The following is a 19111-nucleotide window of genomic DNA, read 5'->3' as shown; positions in this document are numbered from 1 at the left end:
ATGCATGCTTACATCCTTGGATTCTATTGTTGGGCTAGCATATGGAGCCTTTATACCCAAAAATTATTTATAAGTTGGGGAATGTGCTTCATGCCTAGCATGCAAGTGATGCATTTGCATATGCAATTTTATCACCTTGGAAAAATATATTTGATCTTGCTAGCTAGGAATAGGTGATTTTTCATTTTATTGTACCTAATCTGATGATAGTTCTATAGGAATTTGTAATCAACCCAGCTAATTAGCAACTAGACCAATTTAACTGGGTTATGGCTTGGCCATCTGCTATTCTCATTTATTAGAACACTGATTATAAAGCTTTAGAGTAAAATCATATTATGAAGCTCGGGTCTTCAAATGTCAACCCATTATTTTAGGACACCCAAAGTGATAGTAAGTGTCAAGAAACAGTGGAATAAACCCAACCACTGAACAAAATACCCTATTCTAATTGTGCTCACAATGACTCTAAATGTCCCAATTGAATTTTTGATACCTACCTAGTATAGATATTAAGAATAAGAATTTTTTTCATGAATGAATCCAATTAATAAGAAATCAATCCATTTCCTTGAAACTTGAGGATAAAAAAGTGATCAACCATCATACTGTGAAGATCTCCTATATATTGTGGTGCTATATCCTGATTATACAACAAAAAAAGAAGAAACCAAATATTCAAAAAGTGATTTTTCTAAGTAGATAAAATCATGATATCATTGTTCAAATTTCTTTACGCTATTGACACATTGAATTCAAATGGAGTACTTTTTATAGTCAAATTTAAGTTAGATCTTGTTATTTGGTGTATGGATTTATGGAGTACTTTTACATATATAACAAAGTTAGTGGAGCTCTCCATTTCATAAAACTAAGCATAGTCATAAGATTTGAAGGCATGAAGTTTTATGAATACTCAAAATTTTGTGAAATATAATCAATAAAATGTTTGCCTATTTTTTAAATTTTTTTTATGAAATCCAACAAATAGACTAATCTATTTTTTTCAAACATGTAAATCAACCAAACCCATTGCAAAAGTGGTAGACTGATGATAAACATGGTATTGGGAGTTAAGATAGAATTTGGAAACAAAAGCATTATTTAAAATTGTCACAATTCAAGGTTTTTACTTGAAAATCTTATGACTAAATAAGTAATTTATCTATAAACATAATAAGCTTTAACTAACCTGCACGATTTTGCACATTGTAGTGACTGAATAGCCTGATTGAATCAAAATGTTTTAAACAATACCAGCTCCATACCCTGCAATTACCATTATCCCCCATGGAATAACATTAAACCATGCAACTTGCTTCAAATTTACATTAAATTCCTATATGCAAAGATAAAATTGACTTTACCATTTCTATTTTTGAATTCAAATGTAGTGAAATTTTCAATATGAATGAACTAAAACTGTACTCATGACTCTTGCAATTTTGTTTTGACATATTCCTTGATTAAAACTATTTTAAAAAATAGTACACATTGTGATTAGAACAAAGCTTACAGTTTTGAAATATATTGGCATCCAAGAGAGAAGAACAAGATAACCCTTTGAAAACAAAAGAAAAAAAATATTATACATAAAAAAGATGGACTTGCGATGTTCAAGTAAAGGTATCCTTTTTGTTGAGTTGTTGTTTTGTATGATGCTTAATGGTAGGAATCCTTTCAAACTCCTCTCTTGAAAAGCTAATCTAGGATCAACTTCAAAGTTTTGGGTGATCTTATGACCTACTAGAATCTACTCAATTGAAGTTAAATGTGTATGTTCACAAGGAGGCCTTTGATGATTTGAACAATTTTAGATAAAATGTTTGATCTATTTTTGTAAAAGGTAACTACAAAAGAGGTGTATTTTTGGTATTTTCTATTTTATGATGAATACAATTTATTGATGCAACTATATGAATTATTATTTTAACCAAGTATTAGAAAATAAAATAATAGAGATAAGCTAATGAGAGATTGAAGAAAATAACTTGAAATGGAAATTCCTAATAGACATAAACCATGACAAAAATAGGTTTGTGAGTTAAATCATCAAAAAAATTAGGTAGGAAACCAATGAAAATAGGAGTAGTGCTTTCTCAATTCTATTGATGCAATCATTGATGGGAAATCAATAATAATCAAAAGATGTTTCACTTCTCATCAAATTGCAAAGCCACAAAAAGTGCACTCATGCAAGAGAAGAAGCTATATAGGAAGAATAAGTGATATCTCCAACTTGGTACATCAATAGAATTCATTAACACAAGAAAAACACCAAAACTAATAGGTTGCACAATCGTAAAAATGCAATAAAACCATTGGCTTCATTATTATTCATTAACATGTATTCACAAAAATAACACACTCCGGCAAGAATAATTACACTCAGAATGAGAGCACCAATAACATATATTATTGCATCAAAATAGCAACTTGGAGTACATATTACATCCATGTATTTATTGTTGAATACAATTGATTAATTGTGTGTTGTCTTTGATGTTACACAAAATGTCATATCATTACCAGTCAGTGTATGTCGAGCTCACTCAGGCATTAAAGATAGTTTTTGGTGACTACTGAGCATTCTAGAGTTTTTCTAGATTAGAAGGTAGTATCTGTAGTGCCTCTCATGCTTGCAGTTTGTACCTTATTTTGATTTGAGAGATACTTGATACTCTTATTATATGTATGTTGAGCTGACATGAGGATCAGATGTTATACTTTGATTTGGTCCCATAGATGCTTTACTGCTATGTTGTTTAGTTTACCATATTTGCATGTTGATGCCATTTTGAGATGATAGTAGATCTATCATGATATCTAGTTATCTAGAATTTGGACATACTTTCTGATTATGTTATGTGATGGATTTTATGCTAAGGTGATTTACACCATTCTTGTCTCTTTATGCTTTATGCGAACGTGAGTGATATAAATGGATTAATTAGGTATTTAATGCATTATTTCTTTGGTTATGATATTATTATGAAATTTCACTTGATCATGTGTTTTAGTGTGCATAAATTATATCCCTGGAAGTGGCACGTGGAGTTAGTGATGCAACTATTCATATTTACCAATGTCATCCCTATATGATCGATGTATCCTTATTTTAGTTATTTAAATTAAAACTTTTTGGTGATTATTAGATCCAAACTCATCTTCATAATGTGATTAGACCAGTGAGTGTGTCTGTGCATTTAGAGGTTCACATTATCATGAAAGTTGATTAGAGTTTTTTGTGATTTTGGGTTTTCAAGCTTTAAATCTTCTCAAATTTAATTTTTGGCAACTTTTCCTTAGGTGAATTCCCATTACAAGGAATAATCTTTTTTTTTTGGGGGGGGGGGGGGGGGAGGGAGGGTGGCGCGGTTAATTTGGAGTCTAGCTAGCCTAGCTAGCTATTTTCCCTAATTGACTATTCACTAAAAAAGTGAATAAGTATTGAAGAGGGGGTTTTATTATTCATTTCTCACTTTTGAAAATACAAATTTGAGATCTTTTCTAAAATCCTCTTACTAAAGGATTGGATTTCTATTTGTTCTAGGAGTTATGACTATGGGATCTTTGTGAGGTTGATCTTGTTGGATCTAACTCTAGTAGACCTTGCTTTGCTATGATTTCTGGTAGCTTCAATAGGCATTTTATTTTATTGTGTGAGTTTTAGTTTCTATCCCTTTTTTTGTTAGGTAGGGATTTCCCATTTTATTGTTTCTACTCCATTTCAAGTTCTTTTTTGGGTAGCCATTTGTCTAGAGGTTGAGAACTAGTGTTCCCCTCCATTTATGTTTGTTGGTTCATCCATTTTCTTAGTTTTTGGGATGGGGGTTTGGGGTTTCACAACATTATTCTGCTCATTTTTGCATACAGTGTTTAAACCCAAATATTATTGGATTTTTGGAGTTTTTCTACTCAAAGGCCAAATGGGTTTTAATTTTGAAGTTTTTTAATTTTTGGGATTTTAGCCTTATTTTGTGTCACCCTATTTTCTTAGATTTTCTTAGCATGAGTTTGGTCATAGACATGGATCATCTATTTGGATGTCAATTGGACCATTGTTGCACTTTTATTATTGTATTGGTATGCTTATCACATTTTTACTCCTAAGTTATTTTTGGTTGAGTATTATTTATGCTTTTGTTCTCATCCAATCCTTGTATTATGATCTTCATGATGGTGGTGTACCACACACAAGTACGTGCACATACATTTGTTGAGTGACTTGTGAGTTCTGACTTTTTATGGTATTTCCAAAAGTTATGATTATTGGGGTTGGGTTGGGAATATGTATGCCTATGGGCACTTGTCATTGGATGAGAATGGGTAGGGTAGGGTAGCATATGAAGGGGGCTTCTATCTCATAGCCTAATTTCATGATGCCATAGGGTTGGTAGAGGAAGTTTTAACCAGGTGATAAATAAAGAAAATACACGGTGGTAATAAAGATTAAGATAATAAAACAATGCTTTAGTGTGAGAGTCTTCCATTGGGAAGTTTATTCTGAATAGATCTAAGCTTGGGTTTGTCTATGCCAAGTGATTCTCCATGATGTTAGCCCCTACTTAGTAGCCTATTGATTGTCTAACCAGTACCTATAGTTTATGCATTGTCTATGTCTTGGATTCAGTCATTATATGGTCTGGCATGGTGATAGCCATGGATATTTATTTTGTGTGTGTTTGTGGTTGAATCATTATCTCCATCATCATGGTGGGGGTGGTCCTATAGGTTCCATATGGTTGGAAGGTGCAGCTGCTCATATCACTACTAGGGATTGGTTTACAGAGATGATCTATTGTCCTAGTGCAACCATTGTTGGATTTTTTAACTTGGTACTTCAAGTTCCAAAGTATGTTTTCTTGTGATTTATGCTTTCATTGGGATACTTGTATATCATGTTTAGATGATGTTTACTTATTTGTGCATTTCCTTATTATGATGATTAGCATATGATATATGATGTTTTCCATATCTGTAGGATTATCTTATGCTTTTCTCCTAGCATATTTTAGTAGTGACATCCTTATATGATAGTATCGACAATCTGATCTTGTAGCTTGGGATGTTACATATGGGGGATGGCTAGGGTCCATGATGATCTTATGGTGCTATTATGATTGGGAGGAGCCATGTACTTAGTTTGGTTGTACTATACATTGTAATGTTATTTCAGCTACTATGATGTTTCCTTCTATACTTTCCCTTCATTAACTGTTAGATGGTTAGATTGGGTTTCTATCTTTCAACATTGTATTTGAGTGTTTATGCCTTTAATTATGGATCCAATACTCCCAAGCATAGAGGTTCTAAACTCTATTTCATTCTCTATTCTTCCCTTAAGAATTTTTCCTTTTGTTCTTGGGGAACCATGTGTCATCATGGGGTGATACAATAATGTGTCATGCGCCTAATATAGTTCTGTCGTGTGTTCCCTAATTGTGTCACATGCCTCTTAGAGAAATATCATGTAATACTTTCTTGTATCACACACCCATTGAAGAATTATCATACGATACTTGTAAAGTAACACACACCCTTAAGAGAAGTGTCACCAAAACCCTAAAAGTGTTGCCCTTCTTCTTCAGAAATATTGTGTGATACTAGAAAATATCACCTAGTTTTTTGTAAAAACATGTCCAAATGAAAAGTGAGCACCTTTTGATAAGGACCAAACTTTTCAAGAAGTGTTTTGGCTATCCTCTTAGGTTCTCTTCAATCCTTTGGTGTCACATTTTGAATTCAGAATGTTTTGATTCAAATTTAGTTTTGTTTCTTTCATTGTTAGTCATTTTGGTTAGTGGTGGAATTTGGAGATCTATTGGTGTGAAGATGTTTGGTTAGTCTTCTATTGTGATATTTTTTATCCTTGGATGTCATATTTTGTATGCATCCATAATTATTTTAAAAAAAATTATCTTGGCTTATATTTATCCTTATTTCCAAGGATCTCTAGGTAGGGCATTACATTTGGTATCAGAGCCCATGTTGAAACATTGGGATCTATGTGTTATGCTTCAACTATGTTTTATTTTCTACTATGTATTGTTGTATTATATTTTATTATTTGATATCTCATTAGTTCATGCTTTTGACTCTTATGCTTATGATCCTTATGTTTGACTTTATCTTGTTGCTTCCATAATGATGCCTCTTGCACATAGGTGTAGTTAGAGTAGTAACTGATAGGTTGTTCAAGAGGAAGAATACCATGAGGAGGACCCACAAGAGAGTGGGGGAGAACAAGGTAATGCTAATTAGAATGTCATGGGAGCATTGATGGTAGTGATTTAGGAAAGTCTTGCTCATTTGCACCCTCATGTGGTGGAGCTCCAATAGGACCATAACCAGGAGGAGGGATCCCATCATGGTGATTCCCATCATTCAAAGCATAGAGAGGAGGAACATGAGAAAAAAAATTCTCAAACACCAATTGGTGGTAGGAGGCATTGATGGAGAGGCCAGGTTTAGGATGATGATGATTTCACTAAAATTGAAATGATGTAGGAACTTTAGAGGTCCAAACCACTAGTGTTTGATGGTTAGGGAACAAGACTCAAGGCTGAGACCTGGTTGCTTGATATGGGGCATTTTTTCTCCTTACTACCTTATGGAAGCAATGTGAAGGCCCATTTTGCAATCACATAGCTAAGGAAACATGGTTCTATTTGGTGGGATTCAAAGAGTGATAGGCTTTAGATCAATGCCATAGATCTCACTTAGGAGATCTTTGACGAGAGGTTCAGAGAGAAATTTATATCACCATAGTATTGTGAGGCTCGCATTAATGAATTTCATGAGCTTAGAAAGGGCTTTGTGATAGTTGATTAGTATTAGAAGAAATTCCTTGGTCTAAACTAGTACATGAGCTATAGGCATGATGAGGCACTCACCACTCAGCATTTTGTTAGGGGCCTCAGAGACTCCATAATCAAAGATGTTCATGCTCATCAATCAAGGATACTTGCTCTTACCATTGAGAACATGAGGATCATTGAGAGAAATGTGGCTAGGGGTTTCAGTGGTAAATCTAGCTCTCAAAACCAAATTTCTTAGAATTCAAGGCAAGATGCATAGTTTACCTAGTCCTTAGGGAAGGGCTAAGCCCAATTTGAGCCTTCCTAGAGTGGTAAACATCATGGTCATCTATGAGGATATTGTACCAAGGGTGGAGAGTCTTTTGGTATCACAAGAAAGAAAGGAGATAACCAAAAACAAGGAAAAAATATTAACAAGATCATCCTCCTTAGAGTGCTCAACAAAATTCTAGTATGGGTAGTGCACCTTATCGTAGTGCCACCCAAGGTGGTCATGGAATAGGTTCCAACTTTGGAGGAAATATTTACTCTTTTGGCCAACCTAGCCATAAATCCTTTGAGTGCTTCATTAAACCATTTTTAGAACCTAGTAAGGGCATAGTGAGATCTAAGCCTACTATAGGAGATGCTAGTAAGAATCACTGAGTCTTTGTGATGGTTGACAACTGTCAAGTTGATCATTAGGGTATAATAGTCGAGGCTATATGTACATTACATGGTATTTCATCTTCTATTTTATTTGACTTAGGTGCCTCTAACTCTTTCATATCACCATTTTTTTTTCAATGATGTGGGCTAGTGGTAGTGCATTAGGTTGATAGATGGTAGGTTGAGTTAGCCATGGGTTCCAAGGTGGTTGTTGACTTGTTGGTTAGGAGTTATGTTTTGAATTTGAGAACCTTCACCACCATAGTGGATCTACGCATTCTACCTCTAGGATTGTATGACATTATGTTGGGCATGGATTGTTTAGGCACCCATCAAGAGAATATTGATTACCATCATAAGATGGTACAGTGTGTTAATGACATAGGTGGGTAGGTGGAACTTTTGGGAATCCCAAGACTAGTCTCAGTTCAGATGATCTTAGCAACTGAAGTAGAGTGTGTGGAAGGGTTATCATTCATTTCTTATTTCTATTAGTGATATTTAGGAAGTTGAGAATTGTATGGTGACACTTGATGATCACCCACTCCTTCATAAGTATGTAGATGTGTTCCCTTATGAGATTCCAGGTATGCCACTATAGTGCAACATCAATTTTTGAATTGATCTTGTACCAAGAGCAGAGTTGATTTCACGAGCTCCTTACCACATGATTACTCAAGAGTTGAGTGATCTCAGATTGTAGTTGGATGAATTGTAGGCCAAGGGCCATATCCATCCTAGTGTACCCCTATGGGGTGCACTAGTCATCTTTGTGAAGAAGAAGGATGGTTCATTGCATTTGTGCATTGACTATTGATAGTTGAATAAGGCAACAGTAGAGAATCGATATCCTTTGCTAAGGATAGATGACTTGTTTGATCAGACGAAGGGAGCATGAGTGTTCTCAAAAATGGATCTAAAGTCAAGATACCATTAGCTTCATATCTAGGAGGCTGATATTCATCAAACATATTTCTATACATGGTATGGGCATTATGAATTCATATTTGTACCCTTTGGGTTAACCAATGCATCATGATTGTTTATGAGTTTGATGAATGGTGTATTTCACACTTACCTTGATCAATTTTTCATTGTATTCCTAGATGATATATTGATCTATTTAAAGACTATTGAGGAACATGAAGTCCATTTATGTCAGGTATTGTAGTGCTGGAAAGACCATCAGTTATATAGTAACTTCAGTAAGTGTGGGTTCTTCTAGTCAGAGGTAAAGTATTTGGGACACATCATCACTAGTGATGGAATTGTAGTGGATTCAAAGAAGATTTGTGCTATCATGGATTGGTTGGTACCCACTAATGTCTTAGAAGTTCATATTTTCATAGGATTGGTGGGTTACTACAATTACTTTGTGAAGGATTTCTCACATGTAGCTCATCCCATCACTTCTCCTCAGCAGAAAGGGGAGCAGTATGTGTTGGCTCCTAATTTAATAGATTTGAAAATAATAAAAAAACTAGACCAATACATCTAAGGCTACAAATTCATATAATGGATGCACTTGACTAATGATATTGGGCCTGTAAATGAGCAATGTTAGTATGCTAATAGAAACCAAATTTAAATAAAGCTTCTACAAACTAAACAAAATTCATAAACTTCAAGATAGACTAAGATGAACTCTCAATTGAAAATATGAGCCATTAATGGACTCTCTCAATGAGAAGCTCTCTTGTTGAGTAGCTTTATCTAAATGGATAAGATGTATGCTCAATATGCTTCCAAAGGCTTCAATGGATAATTGTGGATTTTTGGTGTGGATAGATGGCTTTAGTATGGATTTGGCTCTCAAAATAGCATTATAACTTTACTTCATGGATTGTGTTATTTTGCAAAGGAGAAGGATCCAATTCATAGGAAAGAGGCTTGAGGGATTGAGGGCTAAGATGCAAGGATGGGAAAAATCTCATGGAGGGCTCAGATTGCATGAGAAGAGAGCACATGGATTGTGCTTCCTTATAACCAATCAAGGAGTGACACATGTCACATGGTGAGAGGATGGAGGAAAGGGGAAGGATGAGTCAAAAAAGGAGGCTCAAGGGATAAAATCTTCATAAAGACCCTCATAATGACTTGTAAGAGCAATAAAAGGGCTTGTAAGAGTCATTTATGACCTAGTGGACTTCATAAAGTTTTATGGTTGAGATATTTTGAGGGTGATGAGAGAAATTTTGACTTGGACTTGATTAGGAAGGTTTTAATCTTGTTTAGGCTTGTGAAAATGATTAGAGGATGGATTAGGATGGTTTAGGATTAGCTTAGGGATAGGCAAGTGGATGGCATTTAATGAGGGTGGGTGAAGGAGGAGATATTTGTTAACTTTGGCTTGGGTTAGTAAGTCTTAACCCATGTTTAGGGAATGTGACAAGGTTAGGAAGGGATTAGGATTAGGTTTAAAGACATCTTCTAGAAGAGTCTAGACTTTGGATGAGGATAAAGACTTTCTAGAATAGTCTAGAATTTCCTAGGATGAGGATGAAGACTTTCTAGAAGAGTCTAGAACTTCTTAGGATGAGGATAAATTAGATTTTTAGGAAATAAATAAAGTTTTATTTATTTCAAGGGTTTGGGTTGAGGAGATATTTATTAAAACTTTTTTAATAAACATGAGGATTAATATTTAATCTTAATTAAATATTTTGAGTTGGGATTAGGGGTAGCAAATGATGGGATTAGCCTTTAATCAAAATTAAAGAAGGATTAGAAGATTTTGGAAGAGGTTAGTGGTCTTAAGGAAATTGGCCAAGTTTTGGGCAAAAAATAATTTTTTTATTTATTTTGGGTTTTTTGGTCAATTTATTAATTAAATAATTAATAAATAAGGAAATAATGTTTAAATAAGATTTAAACATTTTTGGGAGGGATTCCTTAATTAAATATTTTTAATTAAGATAAAGGGATTTAATGGCATAAAAATTAATTAATTAATTAAATAATTAATTAATTAATAAATGATGATGTCATCAGAACTTTTTTAGAAAATAAAAATACTTTATTTTCTAAAGGTTTTTTAGGTGTCTACATTTTGCCCCTCTTTGATGTGATGCCGCAAGTGGCATGACATCAAAGATAAGAAAATAAGATGCCCAAGGCTAGAGTAGAAGAGGAGAGAATGGACTGTAAGATGCCCCCTCAAGAAGGCGGTGGGGAGAGAAAGCGAGGCTCGACGACTTCTTAAAAAGTACAAGAATCTGAGATGAGCAAGAAGACTTAGATTTTCTTAAGAGAAGAGGTTTGGTTAGCTCAAACTCTCACTAAGGGAGAATGATAAAGGGAGAATTAGAGGCACAAGAGGAAGCAAGCTTAAGATCTCAAGGATTGCAGAGGATGAAGGAGCGGAGTGCTATAAAAGGAATCCAGGATGGGGAGATGGATGAGGGGATTAAAAAAGCTGATGCAACAGGATTTCAAAGAGTCAAATTGGCGGAAGATGGGTTTCGGAGATCCCTAGGACTAGGATTGTGGATCTCGAAAGATGAGGCTTAGTGGATTGATTTGGATTGGTGGATCCTAAGACTAGGATTGTGGATCCCTAAAGCTAAAGGTGAGGAGTGATTCAAAGAGATACTGATGCATAAGCTGGGGTAGGAGAGACAAATGCTGGATATGGATGGGGGATAATGGAGATGAAGGAAAACCATTGAAGCTTTTTGAGCGGAGGGGATACTTCAAAGAGAAGTACCACCATGTAGTTGAGCACTAGATTTGCTATAGGACTATTGGTTAATTGCCAAGGTTACCAAGAACATCAAGGCCTTTTCACCAACTATCCAGAGGACTGACAAACTGACTCAAAACAAACACGCAAGGATTGCCCCAGTATCACACATGAATCCCAGAGGAAGCAGTGTGGAAATGACACTAGGTAACCCACAAGCAAAAAAGAAAACAAGCAAAAGACATGATCAAGACCTTACGCTCTGATTGCCCCATTCACAGTATACCATGATATGGAAGATCGTGGCAACCTTGAGGAGGGAACAAGGAGATTGCTTGGAAAAGATATTTCAAGACCCAATAGGGAAGAGTCCAAATCAAAAGAAAGCGAAAATCCAAAAGAGAACCGTTTGCCAATGAGATGGGTAGGGCAAGGTACTAACGGACCAAGATCAGACATGAGAAAAGCTATATCCCGCAAGGACCTATCGGAGAGCACCACAGCTGGTGGATTTGGATGAGTGATGCGTCGGGCAAGCTGAACTAAGAAAGATAACACTTTGGTGATAGGAAATCTAGCTAAAGGATACGTTGGAATAGCTAACCAAGATGTGTGATGGGTGCAAGATGCTGATCAAGGACGAACTGACATGAACGCTAGATAGATACAATGGTACTAAGCTAAAGAAGATGTACAAGCTGACAGACCAAGATATTTACAAGTGAGCTAATCAAGATATGGTACAAGCTAACGGACCAAGATAGTTACAAGCAGGCAAAAGCTCAGGATGATAGGATAGCGGGATGGTTCGATGTTGTGCAAGATGTGAAAGCTAAGGGTGGGGTGATAGCGAAAGATATGGATTTGGCAGGATGCATCCAATGATGATGAGAGATTTTGTCACCAAGGATAGCTAGAGGAGTAGGATGAGATGGCTGGATAGGATGGTAGATAGCTAGGATTATGATGGATATAAAGAGATGACATTGGGTTTGCATGAGGATAGCCTAGAGCTAGATACCAATGACAAGGGAGGATGGACAAGACAAGATCTCCAAGGAATATAGTGCCCCCAATCAGAAGATAACATGCGGAAGGAGGTCTTATGATGGATGTGATAGGATTGAAGCTAGGATGGAAAAAGCTGAAGGGGCTAGGGAGATGGGTGATAGCTGGGATGGTTGGTTGAAGCTGCAGGAGATAAGTGGATGGTGTGAGATGGAAGATAGAGGGTGGAGGATAGGTGGATATATTGGAAGATGGAGTTGGATGTCAAGAGATGACCAAAATCATGAGGGTGATAAGCTAAGCTGGGGATGGCGGGATTACGCATGACGCTTGTTTGCCAAGTTTTCATCATGGTACCTGTCCAAGGCGCTTGAATTGCAAAGTTTTCACTAGTGGACGCTTTATTTTTCTTTTCTTTTTTGACTTTTTGACTTTGGACTTAGCTAGAATGATTTTGGCTTTCTTCAGCTATTTTGGCTTTTTTGGGATTTTTCACTGGCTGTTGGAATGTTCAATTTTGTTGCTAACTATTGGTACACCGAATGTGTGATTTATGCAATAGATCAGATTAGATGGGATTGATGGTAGGAGATGGAGGGATGGAAATGCTAGAAAGGAGCATGAGATGAGGATGCTTGCAAGAGCAACATTGGCGCATGTTGGAACGGGTGTGAAAAGAGCATATGGGGGATAGATGGTAGATGCGGGCGTGATGGAGGATTTTTGGAAGCGTGCTTGGGGATATAGGCACCCAAGATGGAGTTTGGAGATGGGGGACATGAGTCACTAGATGGGGGATTAGCAATGGTGGATGCCATTATGCATTGGGTTTTAACTTTTTTCTTGGGGATCCACATGGTTTTGGATTTTCTTTTCATAGGCTTTTGCATTGTTTTGCATTCTTTGATTGGATTTTGCCTTTTTGGAGTATGTCTTTTAGAATAGACATATGATTGCCTAGGATGTGGATTTTTAGCTTTATGCATTTTGAAGTTGGCATTTACATTGTTGTGGTAAGCTTTGGGAAGATGGTTAGGAGAAGCTTTGTGAGATGGAGAGGATATGAAAGAGCATGTAGGGGGATGATGATGGATGATGTGCCCTGATATGTGCCTTTGTTGATCTTGCATGGAAATGGATGGAATATGATTTTTATGATGGCTGATAGGAGGATGGAGGATGGTAGATTTTGGGACATAGGGACCCAAAATGGATTTAGCAGATGAAGGGGGGATATGGTAGGTTTTTTTGGGTTGCAAAGATGGTGGAGGGGGGATGACATAAGATTTCTTGAAGGAGTGATGGGAGGCTGGCATGGTGGGCTTGGAGATAGGCTTGGTTTGGGGGTGTGGTGTACCAACACCTTTAGATGGTGAGCCTTTGGATACATATCCAAGACCATGAAATCCTAGATTTTTTTGTGCAATAATAGGCTCTCTGATTCCTTGCTCTTGTGGTCCTAAACCTTGACCTTGATAATGCCATCGATTGAGCATTTGAACAAGCTGAGGAAACTTTTTGCTTTTAGAAAATGGTAGAAGTGATTTATTAGGTGTATTGCAATGGGGAGATACTGCTCTTAATTCTTCTTCTGAGAGAGGGCCACCGTGGATGAATGTAAGTGAACCAAGAGGGTAGATTATAGATGGTGGAATAGCTTGGATAGGTGTTAAGATGGAAGCATGGAGTGGGGGAGATGGAAGGATAGGATCTTGATGTAGCTGGTGGGATGACAAGATATCTTGTAGTGGAGGAGATATGGCTTGAGGTTTTGGAGATGGAGGAGATGGTGATTGCACTATGGATGGAAGACATGGTACGATGATATCTTCATTTATGCTTTGGGGGATGTCAACATGCTTTTGGGTAGGATCTTGTTAGGATTGGTTTGGAGTGGATGGTGTGATAGGAGGTGAAGGGATGGAATCTTCAAAGGCAGTAGATGGATAGATGGGAGATTCAGTAGTGGAGATGGGTGAGTAGAAGATGGATGCATAAGGGTCATTATGAGAGATTTGGGAAATCCTTGGAGGCGATGTGGATAGGATTTGGAGGGAGTTGATAGGTGGTGGGATTTTGATGCTTGTGGGAAGTGGAAGGATTTTAAGCAATTTGATGGATGGTATGGGGATGATAGCTATGGGAGATGGAGGTGATATTATAGATGGGGAAGCTTCATCATTGACTACTTCACATGGTTGGATTAGATGACATGGCTTATCGACTGTTGGAGGCAACTTTTCTTGTATTTCCTCTAGGAGATTCCTTGGAGACTCGTGTGTCAAAGGTGGAGGTGGATTGATAGGAATAGCTAGTGTGATGGGGGTGGAAGATTGGAAGGTTGGTTGATGGGGTGATGGAGGGGAAGCTGGAATATCAGATGGCATGACTAGATAGTTTGGAATAACTCTTGGATTTTGGGGGATGCTTGGGGGAATGTTTCTAAGGCTTTCAATATACCCGTCATAGTCAACAAGATTTTCATCATCATTGGAATAGGAGGTGGTGGGAGCAAGGACAATGTGACCAAACACATCATGATAGGATTGGTACTTCATGCTTTGATGGTGAGTTTGATGGGGATGGGGTCTTGCATATGGATGAACACGGAAGCTCATGGTTGGATTTGGATTAAGCACAGATTTTGGATTGGCTGATGAAAGATTTCCTAGGGAGAGTCAAAGCTGTATGACAGACCTAAGGAGGATTGGCTGGAGATTTTTGGCTTTCCTGTGGATGGGAGACTTCAAGGGCATGTTGTCAAAAAGTGAGAGTTTTGCTTTCCTATGCACTAGATTTGGTGGTGGCTGTGTCAACTTGAGGATAGACTAATGATCCTATGGGCATGACATGAGATTGACCACTTGTGGATCCCAACCTTTAGCTCAAGGTGATGAGGGATGCAAGTGACAAAGCTAGATTACCCTAGACAATGCTCTGTCAAAGGGATAACCTTGGTGAGATTGGTTGATTGGTAGGATAGATTGATTGGATAGAAAATTTTGGCAAAGTGACAACAACTCTTTAAAGGCTGGGGTGATTTTGGATTGGGTTGCTAGCTGGCTAGGGGGATGAGTTGGAGAGACTTTGGATTTGGGATTGTTCTAAAGCAAGGAACTAGATAGATTTGGTTGCAGTGGGGGAGCTTGGATGATTTTTTCATGAGGCGGTGACTACGCTAAGTATGCCTTGAGCTGGGAGATTTTTGCTTTTTTGGAATTTTGACTAAAGTTGGCAAAAATTCATTCAAAAGCTATGAACAAACAAGCAAACAAAAGTTTTGAGCAAGCACGTCAAACACACCAACATCCTAGGAAGCTTTCTACAAGGATGAAATTTGTTATAGCTAGGGAGTCCTCGATATACGCAAGGTACGTGAGGCCCAAATCCGTAGATGAAACCAAAAAGATGTCACATAGCCGAGAGGAGCGGTAACCCACTTCTCCTCTTTCACTTCTCAAGGGTATAAAGTTCCTTGAGGCTTAGCCCGAGTGACAAAATTTTGATCCCAAGAGAGGTGTCTTTGGATTCACCTCCTAATCTTTATACTCTGCTGGAACGTTGGAGTTGAGGTCGTCCCAAGGGGTGATGAAATCCCCAAGCAGGCCTCCTAAAAAGTGTAAAACAAGACCACATACATGATCTTGGGCTTTAAAAGACATGGGTTCATTCCAATTAATGATTTAGATTTTGTAAGCTATGATTGAAGACACTTGTGATTATGGCATACAATGTTCATTCCAATTTGACAGCGTCATTAGCATAATGAAAGTCGAGAGATCGTCAACATAAGAAATGCGAGCGTCATTGAAAATGTGTCCAAACCATGCAATGTTCATTGATTGTTAGGCATTCAAGATTGAGTGTGAGTTTATTTTAAGCCCAAAACAAAGATTTGTGAAACTCGATTGCCAAGCGCGCGCCCGGAGGCCCTCCACATCAAGAGTTGTTCAATTTTTATGCCAAAATGAAGTGTTAGCCAGACTAATGCGCATTCAAGGAATTTTCTAACTTAGAAAAACCACTAAAAACCCAAGTGAGTGGAGTTTGATTTGCGTGAAGCACTTAACACCCTCTTAGGTGGACCCATCCCCATAGATGTCACTAAGATTGCAACCAATGGTTAAATTGATGGGTGATTAAAGAGGGTGAGTCCAACGACAAACTCACTCAAAGCATTTTTATTTGTTTTTATAACTTAAAAGATTACAAAAATGTAGATTCTTTTTATGCTCCAAAAGATGATTATTTGATCTATGACATTCAAGATTGGATTTTTTGTTTTAATCATGCATTCATAAAAAAACAAACTTTGATTTTAATCCATGGCACTCAAGAGTGATTTTAACAACATGCATTCAAAGACAAGTGATTAAACATTCATGTTTTTTCCTTTGAGCATTCAAGATTGAGATTTTGTGTGTTGTTTTAAGAACTTTGAAGTGCTTTGTTTTAACCTTAGATCATTCAAGATTGTTTTGGACTCAAAAGTGAAAATGACTCTTTGGACTTTGGTTTTCATTCAAGATTTTGTGTTCTAGTTTGCATATTTTAAGCCCAAAAATGATATTCCTAGATTGTTTTGATGCATGAAAAACCTAAGAAACATTCAAGATTTTGCAATAAGACATTTGTTTGGAACAAATAACAAAGCTTTTAGGACAATTTTTGGCAACCATTTAGGACTCTTAGTTTTCATGAGATTTTTTAAAAGAACTTTAGTGTGCACTTAGTGTTGATTTTGAACCTTTTGAAATGGAAACTTGAAGTTCTTTTTAAATTCCCAAAAATGAAGTGTTCCTAATTTTGCATGAATGCATCTAAAACCTTGATGTTGCAAGGATGCAAATGATTAGATTGGTTTAGTTTCGCTTTTTAAAAGATTTTTTCTTTTTCGCAAATTTTTAATTTTTCAATGGATTTAAGTATGATTTGGGGGTTCATTTTAAGCACTAAAAAGAAGTGTGTATGATTTTGATTCCTTAAAAAAAAAATAGCCAAGATCTCCCACAAGAAGAAGAAGAAGAAGTAGATAGAATAAGAAGAATATATACAAGAAGAGGAAGAAGAATTTCAAGTTCTTTGTCCACCTATAAGCTTGAAAAATCTGCAAACACTATGAGATAGATTATGAGTTCCTTTGTCTTCTTCATGCTCATGTGGACCTACAAAACCAATTTATACAATCCTACCAATCACAAAAACAAGTAAAATTAGCCAAAATCAGCAAATGACATACAAAACTTGACTAAAAAAGCTAATGAAGATGACCCATGCGGGGTCCCACCGGGTGTGCCAAAATGTATATGAGCAATGTTAGTATGCTAATAGAAACCAAATTTAAATAAAGCTTCTACAAACTAAACAAAATTCATAAACTTCAAGATAGAATAAGATGAACTCTCAATTGAAAATATGAGCCATTAATGAACTCTCTCAATAAGAAGCTCTCTTGTTGAGTAGCTTTATCTAAATGGATAGGATGTATGCTCAATATGCTTCCAAAGGCTTCAATGGATGATTGTGGATTTTTGGTGTGGATAGATGGCTTTAGTATGGATTTGGCTCTCAAAATAGCATTATAACTTTACTTCATGGATTGTGTTATTTTGCAAAGGGGAAGGATCCAATTTATAGGCAAGAGGCTTGAGGGATTGAGGGCTAAGATGCAAGGATGGGAAAAAGCTCATGGAGGGCTCAGAATGCATGAGAAGAGAGCACATGGATTGTGCTTCCTTATAGCCAATCAAAGAGTGACACATGTCACATGGTGAGAGGATGGAGGAAAGGGGAAGGATGAGTCAACAACAGAGGCTCAAGGGATAAAATCTTCATAAAGACCCTCATAATGACTTGTAAGAGCAATAAAAGGGCTTGTAAGAGTCATTTATGACCTAGTGGACTTCATAAAGTTTTATGGTTGAGATATTTTGAGGGTGATGAGAGCAATTTCGACTTGGACTTGATTAGGAAGGTTTTAAGCTTGTTTAGGCTTGTGCAAATGATTAGAGGATGGATTAGGATGGTTTAGGATTAGCTTAGGGATAGGCAAGTGGATGGCATTTAATGAGGGTGGGTGAAGGAGGAGATATTTTTTAACTTTGGCTTGGGTTAGTAAGTCTTAACCCATGTTTAGGGAATGTGACAAGGTTAAGAAGGGATTAGGATTATGTTTAAAGACATCTTCTAGAAGAGTCTAGACTTTGGATGAGGATAAAGACTTTCTAGAATAGTCTAGAATTTCCTAGGATGAGGATGAAGACTTTCTAGAAGAGTCTAGAACTTCTCAGGATGAGGATAAATTAGATTTTTAGGAAATAAATAAAGTTTTATTTATTTCAAGGGTTTGGGTTGAGGAGATATTTATTAAAACTTTTTTAATAAACATGAGGATTAATATTTAATCTTAATTAAATATTTTGAGTTGGGATTAGGGGTAGCAAATGATGGGATTAGCCTTTAATCAAAATTAAAGAAGGATTAGAAGATTTTGGAAGAGGTTAGTGGTCTTAAGGAAATTGGCCAAGTTTTGGGCAAAAAATAAATTTTTTATTTATTTTGGGTTTTTTGGTCAATTTATTAATTAAATAATTAATAAATAAGGAAATATTGTTTAAATAAGATTTAAACATTTTTGGGAGGGATTCCTTAATTAAATATTTTTAATTAAGATAAAGGGATTTAATGGCATAAAAAATAATTAATTAATTAATTAATTAATTAATTAATAAATGATTATGTCATCAGGACTTTTTTAGAAAATAAAAATACTTTATTTTCTAAAGGTTTTTTAGGTGTCTACAGGGCCAACTATAAGGTTAATTCCTTCTTCTTCTTCAAGCTCTACAAGACCTAGTGGGTGGATCTCAAATTCTTTATATGGTACTAGCATAAAGAGATATAATTGAATCTCAATAACAAATAAAACCCTTTAATCTTCTATGTTTATGCA

General features: G+C 36.4%; 1 pseudogene; it reads right to left on the bottom strand.

Annotated features, from left to right (window-relative positions):
* Positions 1-547: 547 nt before the first annotated feature.
* LOC149580030 (putative anion transporter 3, chloroplastic) overlaps positions 548-19111 on the bottom strand; it is a 71148-nt pseudogene continuing 52584 nt past the window's right edge.

The sequence above is a fragment of the Cupressus sempervirens genome, chromosome 1 (genome assembly GCF_028749045.1).
Source record: "Cupressus sempervirens isolate cs-2001-9-10 chromosome 1, ASM2874904v1, whole genome shotgun sequence".
Lineage (NCBI taxonomy): Eukaryota > Viridiplantae > Streptophyta > Pinopsida > Cupressales > Cupressaceae > Cupressus > Cupressus sempervirens.
The sequence above is the reverse complement of the archived record's forward strand: the minus strand, read 5'-3'. Positions and strand labels throughout refer to the sequence as shown.